Raw genomic sequence first — 18602 nt, 5'->3', positions numbered from 1 at the left:
TCTATTTCACCCTGTCCTGAAATTTATCAGTCCATCGTGCTTTAAATCCGCTCACCCCTGAAATGGTAATATCGCAGATTTGGATTTCCTCGCAAAGAAAAATGTCATATAGTTCCAATATTCTCACACTCCTAATTAAATCTTCCTGCCCTGTCTGTATCAGAGCTTTCATGAGGCAATCCAAGTGTGGGAGGAAGCTAGTGGTAATAGCACACCAGCATGATATGAACAGTAGCTGGGACTGACTTTGCAGAACTGTTGGACTGGACTTTGTGCTTAACCAGCACCAAGGCTGTTTCACTGTATATCCACAGGCAGGAATGGGATCTAACACCTTGACCTTTTACCACCATGTGGGGTGCTAGCTCTACAGTATGCTACTATGAAATACTGTACATGTTGAGCTTCTATGTGCTAGTACATGTTATAAAAGAGCAAACCATTTTCTATTTTGAATACAAACCAAACACCTGAAGACTTTTACATTCCCAAGTTAGCCAAAATTGCCTGGCCCAACCATGACCCAAATCTGGCACAGCTGGTTTCACAGACTAATGCTGCAGGTAGGATGAATGGGGCGCCTTTGGCCGAAAGCTTTAGTGTTAATAACTGGAGCTGATTCTGAGCCCAAATCGCCCCCATGTCCGCATCCCAAAAACCCAGCCAAATTTGGATCTCTGGTGTCAGAATACAACCGAGTGTGCCGATATTCAGCAGCAATCAGCCCGACTCAGCTGGCTACCTGGGCTACTGTAGATTAATTCTTTCATTGCCTTTTTCGATTAACTTCAGGCAACATTAACAGAATGCCGCATCATGATAGTGGGTACTATCCATGAGAAAAAAAAAAAGTCTCCCTTTTTTGTAAATAAAGTGACATGACTCATTAATGTGATGAATGGCCATGCAATTCCCCAGGACCTCAGCATCAAGCCTCCCCCCAACCCCCTTCAGGCGTCCCTCTTGTGGGCCATTGCGGGTGAAAGCCGAACATTTAAACGTGTGCCTCTAAGTGCTGAGGCAAGCAGGTCCGCCCGCCAAATGGTTGCTCTTTTCAGCTGTTGAAGTTCCCAAGGACCCATTTCACTGTTAACATCAAATCATTAAATTCACCCCATCCTCAGTCACTTAGAGTTATAGGGAGATAGATAGCAAGACAAAGAGAGAGAGTAAAGTTAAAGAAGAAAGAAAAGAATAGAAAAGGTCATTTTCAGTTGTGAAAGCTAAATAGGCCACATTCTTAGGTTGGAAATAAATAGAATCAAAACTGACACTTCTGTTTGGTCTTAATTCCTTCTTGTCGACATCAAATGTAGTTCATAAAGGAGGGGATCAATCAAATATGATTTGGCTAATGGTCACTGTCAAAGTACAGGATTTGAAATTATTCTGCTGTATTAAAAATGTAATTACATCTCCAGTCGTGTCTGATAGCATCATACCTTGAACTTGTGTGAATACACGTTCAGGAGTACGCTAGAAATTAAAACTTTCAGGCAGATTTTTGAATGGTTCCAACAAGTTAGATTATTCAGTAAAAGCTGTTGTGACGTGTGGGCATGTTCATGTATGTATAGAATGAATTTCATAAATGCAAACCATCCACAGTTGTAGTTCTTTGGATGTTCCGTCTCTCTGGCTAAAGGTAACCTTGATGTACATAAGTGTGTTTAGAGTTTAGCCATTCGGTGACTGGACTTTGTTTCTATGGGAACCAAAGTGCAACACAAGCCAGTAAAATGAGGCTGCAGTGCTCACAGAAGTAGCAAAATTAATGGAAATGTATTAAAACTACTAAAGGTGTACAGAGAGAGACAGAGAGAGAGAGAGACAGAGAGAGAGAGAGAGAGAGAGAGAGGGAGAGAGAGAGAGGGAGAGAGAGAGAGAGAGAGGAGGCAGACACTGAAAGAAGAAAGAGCACACTTTGTTTAAAAGAAAGAGAGTTGGGGAAATAGCACTGCATGGCACAGTGCACTCCTGGGGTGTTTGGCTTTGCCACTTTCATTACTTTGAGCTCTGTAATCTTGATGTTCAAGTAGAGAAATAGCAGGTTGAGGCCATCATGTTTGAACTAGTCTCAGTTGGGTACAGTATGAACTTACAGCTGCACTGTGAGCTTGTTATCACTCAGATACAATACTCTGCGCTTCTAGAAAGATGAAAGAAATGACTTCATATCAGGTTGCCTTCTTTGTATGGGGACATTGCATCCACTGGCAATCAGTTTCTAAATCAATCACCTATATACACCTATTTCTTTTACAGGATTATTTACAGAATCTGTGTATGTGTCATGAACTATGTGTCATTTTACATGACTGATTTGATGAATTATCATCTCTTGAAATATGTGAAATGCACCTGCACTTATTAATACGCAGCATGTGTTCCAGTGTGTGCTGCTTATTAATTACTAACTCCTGTGAAACATGTGCCAAATTCCCAGTCTGTACACCATTCAGTTCCCAACTGATATGAGTCATGCAGTCAACCTTGTGTAAAGACTCTTCTATTTCTCTACAGACAAAAATACATGAGATTTATTTTTTTCATGCAACCTGTGAATATCTGCCCTTTTATTATTCATTGAATGTGTGCATGTGTGCTAGCAAGTCTTGGCAAGTGTGTGTCCACACTGTGAAGTTTGGAGAAGAAGAAAGTTGAAGCACCAGTCAGATGCCTCCCTCGAAGGGCCGGCTGTTTTTGGCAAGCACCCCCCTCACCTTGTTACATGGCATGAATAGAACAGAAAGCAGATGTGTCCCTCCTTATGGTAGGTCAGACTACAAGGCAGTCCAGATATGTCGGGGAATTTATTACAGGGTAAAATCAAAAACTAAATTTCAACAGAGCCATATGAAGCTTTTGCCTCAAGGGCCTGCTTTCCTCGTTCTCTGGTGTTTTAACAATGAGGCTGCACTTAACAGTCCAACTGAGGCAGTCATGTTTAAGTGGCCCTTAAGTTCATCCTGTTTTGTGCAACAAAGTTAAAAGCGCCACAGATCAGTTTGCAACTCATGGGAGTGCAGCTAAACACATCTGGCCAGTCCTTATCGGTATTAGCATCAAAAACCAAGCACAAAAATAAACTAAAACCCATCTTTGTCCACTTGTCGCTCAAATGTGGAACCATCGAAAGGACTGCAGGTTACATCACCGCGTGTACTCATCCATGAAATACTAACAGGATGGGGACCCACTTTTAAAAACAATGCTCCATAGTGCTACTAGTGGTCAAAAACTCCATGTGATACCTTTAATATGGGGACACTGGACCAATCTACTAGGTTTAAATTTGGTAAGGATTAGATGTTTTCCTCCATATATAGTCCTTCCACTTTTTCACTGAAGGTGACTTTTGCCTAGACAAATGTCAGAATCATTAAGTATGCTGGAATTTAGGAAAATGTGGCCATGATGGACAAAATCGTCCTGTAACTTTTGATAGTCTTGGGATTACTTCAGTTTGACTTCTGTTCCAACAGTATGAAAGCAGACACGCACCTGTACAAACTGCTGCCCCAGACGGGATGATCCTCTTAGTGCCTTAGCAATCTGGGACACTATTCCCACTACTTACTTTTGCCAATTTGCTCCTGGGAGGCCCAGAGTCCTTGTCTTCATTAAGGGAGTTCCTCATTGATCAATCACTGTCAGAGGAGCTGCTCTGTAATTGCACTGTGGCCTAATTATGACTGACGTCTCAACCCCCCCTCACTCTGTCACAGGTCTCAGGAGGGAGAATGTTCCATGACTTTCACACCTTCGACCTCAAGGTAGGCCTCTCTAATGATTTTTACTCTTCTCTCTGTGGTTTATCTTTAGAGCTGTATGGTTTTATAATGGCTATTATAACTCAAATGTGAATATTGGTGGAGGTGATGAGGACAGGTAAGTTAAGATGGGTGATGTGAGATGGATATTTTTGAATATTTACAAGTCCTGATGACATCACTGCTCTGTTTTTCCATTGTTATACGATATACAGCCACTGTTTTTAAATATTGTGAAAATCAACTTTTGCTTATCACATGCAACCAAATATGCAAAATCAGTGATTGGCCATTATACTGTAGAACTACGGATAACAATATATCAATACAAAAAGTTGCACAACACAGTTAAACTACAGTACAATAAGGTCCCAGGTGCAGGGCTGCAGTTCTTGGCTTGGTTCTAAACATGTATGTGAACTGATTTATATGTGCTGTAGGAAGTGCCCTCCGTTTGTCACATTTAGTGAATGTGACACCCTTACATCTGTCAAATGCATTACAGTGAATCTAAGACAAAAAGTCATAACTGCAACAAATTAACAGCCCTTGACATCTTTACTGAGGCACGTACGGTGTTCCACTAGCAAACAACTTGAAAAGTATGCACTGTTGCCTATACAACAAATTAAAGGTTTTGTAATATAACCCTTGTTAAAACTAATGACTGCTTTACTGCTGTACTGCATACAGTATATTTGCAAAGTTTCCCATCTAATTTCCCAACATCACACACTGTGGACCACTAATACTGAGCACCAATATGTCCAGTGAACAATTTGCTTTCACATGAACACAAGCAGATGCACACCTTTAGATACAAACATGCACGCAGACACACATACGATACATGGCACAAAGTAATCACATACAAACACCAAATTGTAGCCCTGCTTAAATTAAAGTGTGTCTGCATGTCAGGTTGCCTTGTTTAGCACCATTGTAGCAAATTGGATCATTTTTTACATATTAATAGCATTATAAGGAAACAATATAAATGTCACCTTACATATTCTCCTCAAAAGGTCATGTACAACACATGACACAAGATTGTCATACTACTGAAATCATACTATTTACTATAAGATTGACCTGAGAGATGTCATTTGTGTGAGAGTGATGTTCATAGCCATTAGAAATCTGCTACATATTGAAGGTTTACAATGTTTTTTTCTTATCGTATACAGTGTTAAAACTTAGAGTGATACATTGTAGTTGTTTCTAAGCAAAAGTGCAGTACTAAAAGGTTGGGTAAAAAAAGTGTCAAATATATACAGTAATACAAGATTATTTAGGTTATATAAAGTACAATCTACAGGGTAGTGTCCATCAGTGCAGTGTGTTGCAGACCGGTGTGGTATCTTTAATAGCGATGCTGTGGTGGTGTATGGAGAAGAATTCGGTTAAAGTGACATACTCAGTTACAAACCCAAGTGTTGGTATAGTTCTCTCAGTTTCTCCCGTGAGGTATTACATTTAAATGTGTACATTTGCCAGCAAATGTCAACTAGCAGTCTCTATTGACTTGTTAAACACTGGAAGCCTGGTTGTGATACAGGGAAATGTCTCTGTTCTGACCTCAAACTACTGTTCTTTTCTCCCTCCTTTTCAGATTTATGCAGGGAGAGTTGTAGAAGAACCGTTTTTAGCAACTGTAGTAGCAATACATTGAAAAAGCCAAATATGGAGAGTTTGGATTCAAGCCAGTACATGTTCATAGGATGCCTTTATGACCATTTACTTTGAATATCATCCATGCGAAACAGATAATCTGCTGCAGTTCTGCACAAAGACAACCTTTCTTTAGCTGTAAATTGCCAACAAGGATGGTTTTTCTTTCATAAAATCGTGTTGTTTATTGATTTACCTCGGCAATATGGCTAAAATGATGTTGAGCAGATGATCATGGGAGATACTGTACATTAAGCGAATACACTTAGGAGGTGATAGGAGAATGACATTAAAATACCCGTGCTCCCAGTTAACTTAAAGGAACACGCCGACTTACTGTGAATTTAGCTTATTCACCGTAACCCCCAGAGTAAGACAAGTCGATACATACCCTTCTCATCTCCGTGCGTGCTGTAACGCTGTCTGACGGCTCCAGCATTAGCTTAGCCCAGCACAGATCCTGCAGGTAACTGGTTCCAACTAGCCTACTGCTCCGACTAGAAAGTGACCAAATAGCGCCAACATGTTCCTATTTACATGTTGTGATTTATAGAGTCACAGCGTGTCAAAATAACGTAACATAGACACAGCCATCTTCTAACAGTAAACAAACTGGGAACTATATTCTCAGACAGGCTTGCTGCGAGCATATCACTCCGGCCAAGTACTATATTCTTCCGCCTGAGAATATAGTTCCCGGTTTGTTTACGGTTAGAAGATGGCTGTGTCTCATGTTACGTTGTTTTTTGTACACGCTGTGACTCTACAAATCACAACATGTAAATAGGAACATGTTGGCGTTATTTTGTCACTTATACGGAGCAGTAGGATTACTGGAACCATTCACCTGCCTGTTCTGTTATGGGCTGATGCCGCTGGAGCCGTCAGACAGCTTTACAGCACGCACGGAGATGAGAAGGGTATGTATCGACTTGTCTAACTCCGGGGGTTACGGTGAATAAGCTAAATTCCCAATAAGTCGGCGTGTTCCTTTAAGCATGCTAACAACTGCAGCACACAGTCAAAAAGATGGCAAGTTTTCCATTAGCTCCTTAATCTGTGGTGTCACACCAACACACAAATCTCCAGACACATTGGAAAAGATGCAAAATTATGTTTAAAAACAAAAGAGCGATTTTCCAGATTGAAATTGATATCTCTGCCATGATATTAAACCCACTGGGATGCAAAAGTTCAGAAAACTTGATGTGATTTGTTCAGAGTCTCCCATTTTTGTCACTGAACAGGGTTTTACATTGGTTTCCTAACACCAATTAGTCCCAGTCCTCTTGTAATCTTGCATTTGCACAAGGTTATTCATGCTTACAAACAGTGATCAGACTAAATGCCTACTAGACCTGCAATAACTGTGTATATGTAAAATTCACATTATTTCTTAATTTTGAAAATGATTTAGATTTTTAAATTGCAATTAGCAGCTTGTGTAGGGTTTCATGTGTGTATGTACACGGCATGATCTGTCATCTCCAAGAGAGGGCGTGAATACAATAGCAATTAACCCCCCCCCCCAAAATGCTTATGCTTTATCCCATGCTGTAATTCATGCAAATGCCTTTCATCGTATATTTTCAAATGTCATTATCTGACAGCTGTAGCACAAGCATTCATAATGTTTTGACTGGGGGGATGGGGGGATGGGGGGGGTATCATTGTGAATTCTGCTCACAGTCAGACTAAGAGAATGCAGGAATGTTGAACTCTCCATCCTACAGAACATGATTGTTTTATTAAACTTTGAAAACATGATGATGGGTGCTGCTGCGGCAATACATTCAAAGGATAGTTTGAAAATTGTATTTTCAGCTTTTGGATCGGGTAAAGATAATTCAATGTTATTTTATATATTTTACCAATGACGTGTAAGGAGTTGGTCAAGTTAGAAAATATATCTATACATAAAGATTTTTAGACTATACGCAGTGATAACACCACACAATGAATTATCCTGGGTTTGTCTTTACATTTGGTACATCTACACAGCCACAGTTCTGTAACTTCAACAACTAAAGTCAAAATTAAAGTGTGGGTTTTCCCTCCCAGTCTTTGAGATTGAAGGCACCTTGGCATTTACTAAGCCTGCTATGTCATTGTCTGCAATACTGTTCATGATCATGTACTAAGAGGAAAGTTTTAAATTTAAAATGTAATCAGCACAATCACCACAAGCAATCAGTTCCTCTTCATTTCACCTGATCGAGCCCCCTGCTAAAACGAGCCTGTTAAATTGAGCATCTTATCAGGCCTGGATTAAGTTTTGACTTTGATTAACATCTGTAGTCAGAGTTTAGAATGTCAAAGTTCAAGTTTGGGCAAAATGTAGTTTTAAAAATTGCAAAGGCACCAGGTGTCATTCTCAAGCAAGACTTCTATTTGGAATAAAAATAATTCCACAATCATTGTGACACAGGGTTTTGCTCTTCTGAGCCACAGAAAAACTTTAGTCATACAAAACAGCATAAATAAAGACTATTGAGTCAGTGAGCTTACGAAGTACTGATACATATGTTGTTACCTTCAAACAGAGCTAGGCTAGCTGTGTCCCTTGTTATGCTAAGCCAAGCTAACCAGCTGCTGACTCAAATTAAATATTTACCATTACATTACAGCGGTATCAATCTTTAAATATCAAACTCTGAGCAAGAAAGCAAACAAGCATATTTCCCAAAATGTTGAACTATTCCTTTAAAGTCCCCATAGACATTATGACATAAAATCACAGTTTAAGTTTAAATTTTTTTTATAAAACTGTGAACAAACAATTTATGTTTGGAGCACACTATCATAACTAGGAACAAATGGCTTCAAGAGACCAACACACTGTGATACAAACTACACAGCTGCAGTTGCAGGTGCTGGTGCCACCTGCACAGCTGCCCACTACAGAGAGAAGAAGAACAGCGATACGGAATCACACAGAACATCACACAACATTTGTATTACATAAGGTTTTCGCAAACCTGCCATGAAATTAATTCTCAGTTTACCAGAGACTTAAATTTGTAAGCAATTTGTAATTTGAGAGCATAAAGTCATTCGCATTGTTTGTCCACGCTGCTTCAATGGGACATGAATTTAATTGTCTATTTTCTATCGGCTGCAGGAGTTTCGCAATTTTTTGATAGCATTGTTTAATGACTGAATCACAAAGAGCAAAATATTGTCTCCCTATTTTTCTGGGTAATTATTTTTAGATGAACAGTGCTGATACAGCCTGGCAAGGCAATCAACAACTTTTAAGAAAAGACTTGGAATAAATTGCAAACATTAAAATGTATCAAAGTACTGTATTTGCAGTTATTCATTATGAAATTCACACAAAGCAATGCTGACTGTCCAACTATAAACATTTTACATAATTCAATGTCCACCACAGCTGAGCGCATTTGGGGAAAGGCAAACCAAGCACACAGAGGCCACATCCAGACCTAATAAACTGTCGCCCTGTTCACAGAGGTGTGGGGAAGTGAGAACACCTCCCCAGTACATCCTCAGACACATCTGTGCCCATGCCCCTCGAATAACGTTTCTTTTGAAGAGGAAATAGGTCAGCTGTGAATACCTGGCTCCTTCCATCCCAAAAAAAACCTTTAACACACTTAAATAAGACTAACTATGTGGATTTATTAAGTGTGATTCAGAAATGTTGACTTTTGGTTTTCAGAGATGTTCATTTTTAAGAATTTCATTTTCCCATAAATCTTACATTTTAGAAGACGCTTCATTAGGAGTTGTAAAGGCACAATGATGCCAAGTTGGCCCACATCTAGATACTGAATCATTCAGATTGCACCGCTGTGATTGCTTAATTAAATGCCCGGCTGTGTAATGACTTAGCTTGAAAGGAAATTAAATGTCTAAATACTGCAGAATCCGCTTTGAGCTGAACAGAAATCAATGGGACACAGTGCTGGAACCCAAGGTGTTTTCCGACTTGTTTTGGGTGAACGCGTTGTATTGATGCCGTCCCTCAGCCAGTTAGTCAAAAGCTCATTCCTCTTGGTCCAAAGCATTGATTGGTGGCGTACCAACAGTATGCTTACTTTGTGCTTTCTGGAGAGGTCTAGGAAGGTAGTTTACAATGTCTTTCAAGTCAGCAGTGTGTGTAAAGCTGCATTTATATTTAAAGAGGCTGGAGTACTAACAACATCTTCTTTTCTAAGAGACCAATTCATGGTCAAAACTAATTTACATCCAAAACAAAGTCCTCACTGTATCCAATTTGGAAAACCATTAAGTAGCCATGCTAGTGACACGGCTCTATGGATGGCAAAGTGTGTTGGTCAACCACTTTGGTCTGGACTGAAATATCTCAACATCTACTGGATAGATTGTTACAAAATTTGTGTTTCATGTTACCAAGACTATGAACCCTAATAGTGATTCCTTGACCTTTCCTCTCGTACCAACATTTGGAGTTTTTTGTGAAATGTATCAACAGCTGTTAGATGGATTGCCATGAAATTTGGTACACACATCCATGTCCCTCTTCGGATGATCTGTACAGTAACAAAATGGTGGTTCCTTTATCTAGTGCCATCATCAAGTCACATTTTTGCTTTGGTTTATGACCAAATAGGCTATGTGTGAAACTAATGACATTCCCAGCAGGCTATGCCAAATTGTGTTTAGTTAGTAATTTGTAATAGCTAGCATGCTAACACACCAAACTAAGATGGTGAACATGGTAACATTTTACCTGCTAAACATTAGCATTTTAGCATTATCATTGTGAGCATGTTAGCATGCTGGAAAATCACAGATGTGCCTACTAGTACAGCTGCTAACAGCGCTGTTGGCTTGACTGTAGACTCTAAGGGCCCTATTTTAACGATCTGAAACGCAACTATGAAACGCCAAACGCAAGTAGCTTTGTGGGCGGATCTCGGGCGCTGTTGCTATTATACCGGCGGGATAAATGAGTCTTGCGCCCAACGCAAATCTAAAATGGGTTGGTCTGAAGTAGCTAGGTGTGGTTTGGGCGTAACGTGCAATAAACCAATCAGAGCGTCATCTCACATTCCCTTTAAGAGCAGGCGCGCTTTTTCCATGGCAGATTGCTATTATGACGGCGGATTTGCCTGGCGCACGCCAGCGGGAGCTGCCGATGCGAGATGCGGCAGAGTAATAAATGCCCGTCTTGGCCATTTGGCGATGTTGCTGCGGCCCCTCGGGCGCATCTCCTCAAGTCTGGAGAGGATTGCTGCAGCCATGGAACGTGGGCCTCCAAACGCACCACCTGCACCTGTTGCCCCTTCCTCCTCCCCCCACTCCATCTCCGTCCACCCGCTCCATCAGGAGTACATCGCGCATTACTCCCGGACCAGATCCCGCCGTAGTTCAACAACTATTGCTTTTCACAACTGGTTTGACTTTACAATGTGTATTATTTTTAAGCATGACTACATTTTTCTCATAACTTTCAGAGTCCAAAATTATCAGTCTTTCAGCATATTTTCAGAGTGTTTTTTCCATGAAAGCCTAAAGGCAAACATTAAAACACAACCCACATGGAAATAGTTCTTAAAACGAGTGCAGCCAACTAATCTCACAAACATTTGATTGAACCAAAGACCTTTAGAAACCGCCAAAGCCGGGAAGGGCACACAACTCCTAAAATGACAACCGATTATCAAACTGCCTCTGGCTCGAGACACTGTAATCCCCCAGATGTTGCAGTCTATGAAATATGAGAGTCTGAATTAGATCTCTCAAACAATGTCAGCTTGTTTGCATTTGTAAAACCTCAGCATTTAAGTCACAAAATTAAGTTGACCCCGTCAGAAAGCTTAAGGACATGTAACAAAGCCCCTGGCAGTCTTATTACTTCATCTGCTTTCGTCTCAGCTCCTCTGTGTAATAAGCTCCCACTCTAGCAAGACCACTGGGGCTAATAAGGGTTTTATCTGCTTTTGATATTAGATATTAACACCTCATCAAAGTTAAGCCAGCGGTAGGCTCGCATCCTCCCTCCAAATTTACATTAGCCTAACAATGTCTCAAAAAGAAATCTTATCAAATTCAAATTAAGGGCGAGTTGAATAGCCAGAAGGACACTGCTACCCGTCACTCAAGGAACATGTAATTTGGTTCTGCTGCAAAGAATACAAGCCCGCTTTGTAAATCACTGAGATCCTGATTTTTATGCAGTAACGTTTACACTTTGAATTTGCTCCTCATAATCCTGACTCAAAACATAGCACATGTGTAGCATGTGAATGATGAATGTTTAGCTGCTGGGTATGAAAATAGGTCTGAGTGACACAATCAGGATTTGCGGTTTTGAAAACTCTATAAATAGCGACTCTAGTCAGCCAGTCTTTGTGAGCTTTGCCTGAGGGGAACAAGTTCGAAGCATGTGTTGTTTTGTTTTTTTCATCAGTCACTCAATGCAGGTTGTAACCCTGTGGTTAGTTGAAATCATCTATGAACTTAAATTAAATGCACATCAAAACTAAACATGAATCATTACTGTTTTCAGAATTAGCTATTAGAAGACGTGAGTCAAAAATTATGTGGTTTTAAGTGTCTCCCTTATTTTAGAAGTCGGATTTCTTCAGAAAATTCTCAAGGTAAATCCTGTATCTAGAACGAGAGTGCAAAGGTTTCAGACTTCTTATCATCCCTTGTGGCATCCTTTGTCAGGTTGTATGAAAAAAAATGAAATATTAACTGGAAAATATAGCTTGGAGAGATAGAAAATAAATTACTTCAGTGTGGCAGGGAAAAGAAGATTGTGATATTTATCAAGTCAAGATGGAAATACCTGCTAAGTCTGTGCCCCTACCTTGAAAAATTAAAAAGAAATCAAATGCCTTGGAGTACACAGTGATTGTGATGTAAAGGTGTGTGTTTATGTGAGTGTGCCTGCTTACTTATTTTCTCAGTAATTTATTGTCGAAATATTATCGCTCAATATCAGCTATTTCTGGTGTGATATGTGCTAAAAGATACAAGCCTGCATATGCCTGTAATGCATAAAAGTAAGAGTCTTATTAGATGTGTTTTAATTATTCTAGAGAGTTAAACTTAAACAGTCCACAATTACTGTAGCCTAACTGTACTCTCCAGTCTTTTAACACTCAACAGATTTTCTGTGAAACAGCTTGACTGGCAAAATCTATAATTGTACAGATAAGTGAACATGTTAGCTAGATAAAGGTTAAACTATCAGGGATATGTTCTCCATCCATCTAAAGCCAATTTTACACATTCAGCTCAAGCCATAGTGGGTGGGGAAATGGGGGAAAAAAAACTGACAAGTCAATATTGATTGATCTGGAGCCTTAGCAATTACCTCCATGTGCAGAAGACCATGTTAAGGTCAGTATTATCTTAGCTCATTTTATGGGTCAGCGCTCTGGCTTTAGCTTAAATAAATTAATGGGGTAAACACTTTTCGTTCACCTTGATGAAATTTACAGCAAGTGTGAAAGCTTTGCATAGGTGGGAGGTACAGTGCCGGGGAGTGACCCTTGATATTTTGCTGAACCATCAGGAACTTGGGTAAAATGCAGTCTATAAATAACAACGAATCCTCTGCAATGAAACTGTAAGAGTAGAATATACTATATATGTGTAATGAGCCTATTAAATTGATGCATTTTATAGAGTAAATAAGCCCATTTCGTTTTAACAGTTGAGTGATGACAAAACTGTTTTTATATTGTGTCATGGTTACAAAATAGCCACAGTTATGAGGATATTCATTGATGAAATGATAAAAAACTAGTTTTCTAACGTTTTCATAATACTACCGTGTGTCTTTCTGCTTCTAGACGGTACCGAATGCAATACACTGCTATTATACTGCAAAGACTATGTGGGTGTGACAACAATTTTTAATACATCTTCTATTTAACTGTGCATTTTTATGCAGCATTGTGCCCAAATATACTATAATAATTTCAAATTAGGCTAACCCCATCAAGCTCTGTAGTTCTGTAAAGAACAAATAATAGCAAACTCTATCCAATAACAATAGCAAAATCCTCAACTTTGCACATTATTCCTTTATACCTTTATGCATTTCACTCGAGGGAATGGGGGGAGTGTTATTAGTCAACCAAAACATTCCATCAGCTTTTGGTGCATCGGCACTCTTCTGTGGCCTTCGGCTGACTCGCAAACAGCTTTGTTACGTTCTTAAGCCCAACATGAATTCAATTTCCAATGCAGTGATCTCCTTAATGAAAAGTCAATGCCCCTCACTCATTTGCAAGCTCCCAGGGGGACAGTCAAAAAGATGAATTTATCAGCCGGAGACTGTGCCCTAGGGGACACTCTCTCTTGTGATCAAACAGAATGCTACAGTGTGTCCAACCAGTCCTCCATTATTACCCAGCTTGTGCTCTTAATGTGAGCCGCAGAGGAGGGATGACAGTATTGATCTAATGAAAGTGCTATTTATATTCTCACAAATCCTCTCACCAGTGATTACAAAAGCACTCCACTATTGCGGCCAGCCTGTTCTCAATGTATTAAGTGTACAGGGGTACAGTTTGTTTGCCTCCTATGCATGCAGCGTTATCTTACCATGCTTATTCCTGCAGAGGGTTCAGCATCCCCTATTAGTCTGCATGTAACTGTGTCATACATGCCCCCGCTATATCTCAGGTGTAAAATTAATGCCTTTTTTCTCAACTCGTATTTACCGAATATAAGCCAATGTTATTTATTTGAATTTGCTATGTAGCTCAGGGTTTTTCTATAATTTCAGTGAAAGTTCTGCATTGTTGGGTTGCATCCAGTTCACAGGTTTTTGATTATTAGTAACACGATGTCTTGTCAGCAGCTACCTCTGTGATAAGGGGGACATGAGGTTGTTGTAACGGCATATATGAATAACAGTAGATAAGCTTTAATCCCCACTAGGCTTGATGCAATGCATAGCAAAAGTGATGGGAGCACAGAATATTCATGTGTATACATCGACTAATAGGAAAAAATAGCAGTGTGCCCAAATTACACACGGCAGAGAGAACAACATGAAATAGGTTGCTTACGACGCAGATGTAATTCATGCTCATCACATTGATTATTCCATAAGTGCAGCTCTTGTGTAGCTTTTACTCACATGATGACCCATAACAGGAAATCATGCGTAGTTTAACCGCAGGTTTGACATGCATGAACATATTCTACCCGTGGCTATGCACTCATGAATAAAATACTGAAATATGGATAATTATCAACCTTATACTGTATGTTTAACTGAGGACCTCGTCTGTACATCACCTAGGACTTCATACCGTGTATTCTCATAAAGAGTTTGAGAATGGATGATGGTTTAAAAAAGAAAGAAAGATCAAATGTCTCATAAAGGAGTTTCAAGGTGTGTGTGTGTGTGTGTGTGTGTGTGTGTGTGTGTGTGTGTGTGTGTGTGTGGGGGGGGGGGGGGGTGGGGTGCAGTGAATTTTTAAAATTTTCTTAACAAAAAATTTCAAAGAAAACTTCTTGTGTTGTTTATATCTGACCTGAAACTCTGTATACGTATATGCCAGTACTCCGAGGCAGCAACTGCATATAGGTTTAATCGGTAAGCAATATTTCTGTGTACTTTGCATAGCTGATTAGCTGTGTTGTTAACTGCTTAATGTTGTTTAGATTATCCAATTACAGACAGAGCACATCAATTTAAATAAATGTATGTGGTAATTTGTGTGCATTGATGTGATGTACAAACAATCAATATCACCAGCTTTTCTCAAGCACAAAAGTTGGCTACAGTTGGGTTTATGGCATGTGATGAACCATGTGATGTTCACTGAAACATAAGTGAAGCTCTATTATGGAATTGGTTACTTAATATGAAAGGAAGCAAGCTGACCAAAAAGATATTTATTTGGGATAAACTAATAATATGATCATCGTCAAAAGAAGTGTGCACTTTGTCTGGAGAGGGAGATAAACTTTATAAGAAAAAACTTCAGTCTTGTCACATTTCTTTTCTTTCTCGTGAAATCCCAGGTACAATATATTTGACCTTTTTTTACGTAAATGTTATTTCCAAGTATATAGGAGTACACATGATATTCTAACAGTTAGTATAGATGTAATAGTATGCAGTCCACAGAAGATGCACGTTGGTCATATTAAACTTTTACAGATTGCTGTCGATAAAGCAGGCGCTGGTCTGAAATCATGAACTTTATATATCTTCAATATTATTATGTGGCAAAACTATCTTTACAACCCTGAGAAAATGCACACTATCGAGAAAGGGGTCTAATTTACTGGATCCTACACAGATAGAGGACCTCTGTTCATCTCAGTCTCCACTGTGTGAGTCTCTCTCTTATGTGGCTCTACTGCCCATAAACAGACATTGAGTGATTAGCGCTGCTCTGCCATTGACATCATTTGCATTTTAATAGACCATAATTACAACTCGGGGAAAATAAATTGCAGTTTGAAGAATGTTTGAATTACTCCAACTCTCCGGCTCTCCTTGCGAGATAGCACTGAGCATATGCAGGAGCTGCCTGGATGGTTAATATCAGGTTTGGAAATGTACAGAGGAGCAGGATTGCAAACTGAAAGGAGCAGAAGAGGACAATGTGGGCTGAGTTAATGTCGTTCATAGCAGAAATCAAAGTTTTTGATACTGAACATGCTCTATAATTTAGGTTTGAAACCCACTGCAAATTTAGTTACAGTACGTTTTACAAAACCAAATGAATACTTAGCCGATACAGAAAGAGAACACGCAGATAGGAGTTTAGTCTTGCTTGATGAAACATCACAGTATAGCTGTTGATGGACACATCATGTGACTATTTCTGGAATCAAATCTGTGACCTTTCAACTACAGAACGTGTCTCTAATCACGACGCCATCCTGTCGCCCTCCTGTAGATTTTTGCTTTTTTATTAATGCCTGTGATAATTGCAGTTTGTCCATTTAATATCCCCCAGTCTGTCTTATCGCCGCACCTCACCTGCTGAGATGTGACACCTCACCAGGATTTGCAGAGGGATGTCTAACCCTGGCAGCTAAAGCCCATGTGACCCTGTAAGCAAGAGTGACAACACAATAATACTCCCTGCACCTAATCTTTCATTGGTGGATTATCAGATTAGAGGCCCCAGTTGTGTATGGGCTCGGAGACTATCGAAAAAGTTGATCTGTCAAGTTTATCTTACACTTGTCGTATCAAGGCAATGTTGGACCATACAGTTGGCTGTGGATGGAAGATAAGGCCGACATAGCTGAATGGAACCGCCGGAAAATGAAAAACAAGTCTTTTCTCTTTTTACTCCGACGACGCACTTTATCTTGTTTAAGAAATGGACCCCACCAAAAGCATTACAGCTCTTTTGGATTCACCGGATTTCTTTGACCTCTTTGGTGTGCCAGAGCTGCTCTTTTTTATTTTGAAAAGAGATATCAGAAATCATCCACCAGTTTAAGACTCAGGTTAGTGGTGAGGAATCACAAGTTTCAATGAGGACATAATCCATCCTCTTTCATGCCCCTTTGTGGCGTTTCAAAGACTTTAACCAATATAGGTTTCCTATTAATCTGTTGTTTTGACAAAGTAACAGGATATAAGGAGTCCAGTATTGAACCTTTGAATGTGGTTCACTAATTCAGGATAACTGGAATCTTTTCATTACAAAGTGAAGGCCGTGGCCTCTTCAACCTTTACTGTCAGAAGAAATCTGTGAATAACAGTCAGAGATGAGATTACTAGCTTTATAAATCTAGTTTTATCGGATTTGCAAGCCAAGGTGTAAATGTTTTGACATCGCCCCTGGTAGGATGGGATTTTGAATATCCAATTACTAGAGAGTGATCCTTTATATGAGCGGAACAATAATCAAGCATATCAACCTTAATGATGAATATTATTCACACTGTTCCGAGCAAACCTCAACAAAGCTATTATTTGATGAACATACACACACAAAGTCTCCACTTCGTGTGTGTATGTTCATCAAATATTTTTTTCACCATTTATACATTTTTACCATTAGAGTACAATGTTAAAAAGGGCTCTGTATGAGCAATCTTAACCTTAGATTATTAGAAATTGAGCATAAACAAATTTATGAATCTGTAAATAGTAAACAGTCTAGTCATTAAATATAAGTTTTTAAGTTGTGGGCCATGCGGTCTGTCACTATCTTGGCAACTATTGAGATGGATTTCCATGAAATTTGATAGACATTATACCTACTGTACTAAACATTAGTAGGTCAGCCCTGTAATTGTGAGCCTGTTAGCATGCTGCCATAAGCATGTATCTCTAAGCACTGTGATGCCCAGGTACAGCTTAACACAGCCATTAGCATGACTGCAGACTCTTGCCCTGCGTTCAAATACCCATACTACCATACTATTAACAATGCAGGAAAAAATATTTAGTATCTCCTAATACATAGTCTGTCCAATGCAGTATGCCAAAAATATTGCATGCTATTGCATCTAGTCAGATTTTGCAGTATGCAAGTCAGCATGCTTTTTAGGCTATTCTGACCCACAATTCTCTGCGCAGCATATACTGTATGAGCAAGAGGGTCAAAGTTTAAGGCACAATGTTATGAAGAAGTAGTATGTTCCAATTGTATGCATACTGCATGCAATAGTACATACTCTGTAAAGGCAGCTGCAGTACATACTAAAAGTAAAACGAAAAAGTATGTGATTTGAAACGCAGCCTTAGTCTTATTATTAGCATGCATGTCTGAATACCATTGATAATCATGGCAGTAGAAGCAGTGACACATGTTTTCTAGCTTTTAGTAGAAAGAAAACAGTTGAATTTACAGGGCATTTTGTGGCTTACTCCAGCAGAATCCTCTGTCAGCCAACCTCTGCCAACTATATTCCACATTCACTGTATTTAGTGGATCACATTCATCAAACAGTGGCTTAACTGTTTGGGGATGCATGTCATCACAGTTGTGATTCATCTAAAGCCCTTTGAGCCCCCTGAGTGTTGGGACACTGGATTGTGCCAAACAGCCTTAGTTTGAATTTATATGTATAAGCACTAGCCTTATATTTTAGAATAGTAACAGCAGAACACCCTCCTAAAGGGATAATAATCATTTCCCTATGACCCATTCCCATCTTATTTATGGCACAGCACACTGGTTTGTCACTTCCAGCCAGTGTGATTATTCACCTGGCGAG

The 18602-nt window shown here is 39.5% G+C and overlaps 1 protein-coding gene and 1 long non-coding RNA gene across 27 annotated transcripts in view; one reads left to right on the top strand and one right to left on the bottom strand.

Annotated features, from left to right (window-relative positions):
- Positions 1-18602, top strand: part of LOC120573258 (receptor-type tyrosine-protein phosphatase delta) — a 363765-nt gene that overhangs the window by 171554 nt on the left and 173609 nt on the right. For all 26 annotated transcript variants that reach the window (XM_039822875.1, XM_039822879.1, XM_039822873.1 and 23 more), the window contains exon 8: positions 3729-3776. The gene's annotated coding sequence lies outside the window, so the exon portion shown is untranslated. The remainder of the gene's footprint in view (positions 1-3728; positions 3777-18602) is intronic.
- The window catches only part of LOC120573266, a 254868-nt gene that overhangs the window by 73310 nt on the left and 162956 nt on the right, over positions 1-18602 (bottom strand). The window lies entirely within an intron of this gene.

The sequence above is a fragment of the Perca fluviatilis genome, chromosome 14 (assembly GCF_010015445.1).
Source record: "Perca fluviatilis chromosome 14, GENO_Pfluv_1.0, whole genome shotgun sequence".
Classification (NCBI taxonomy): Eukaryota; Metazoa; Chordata; class Actinopteri; order Perciformes; family Percidae; genus Perca; species Perca fluviatilis.
The sequence above is the reverse complement of the archived record's forward strand: the minus strand, read 5'-3'. Positions and strand labels throughout refer to the sequence as shown.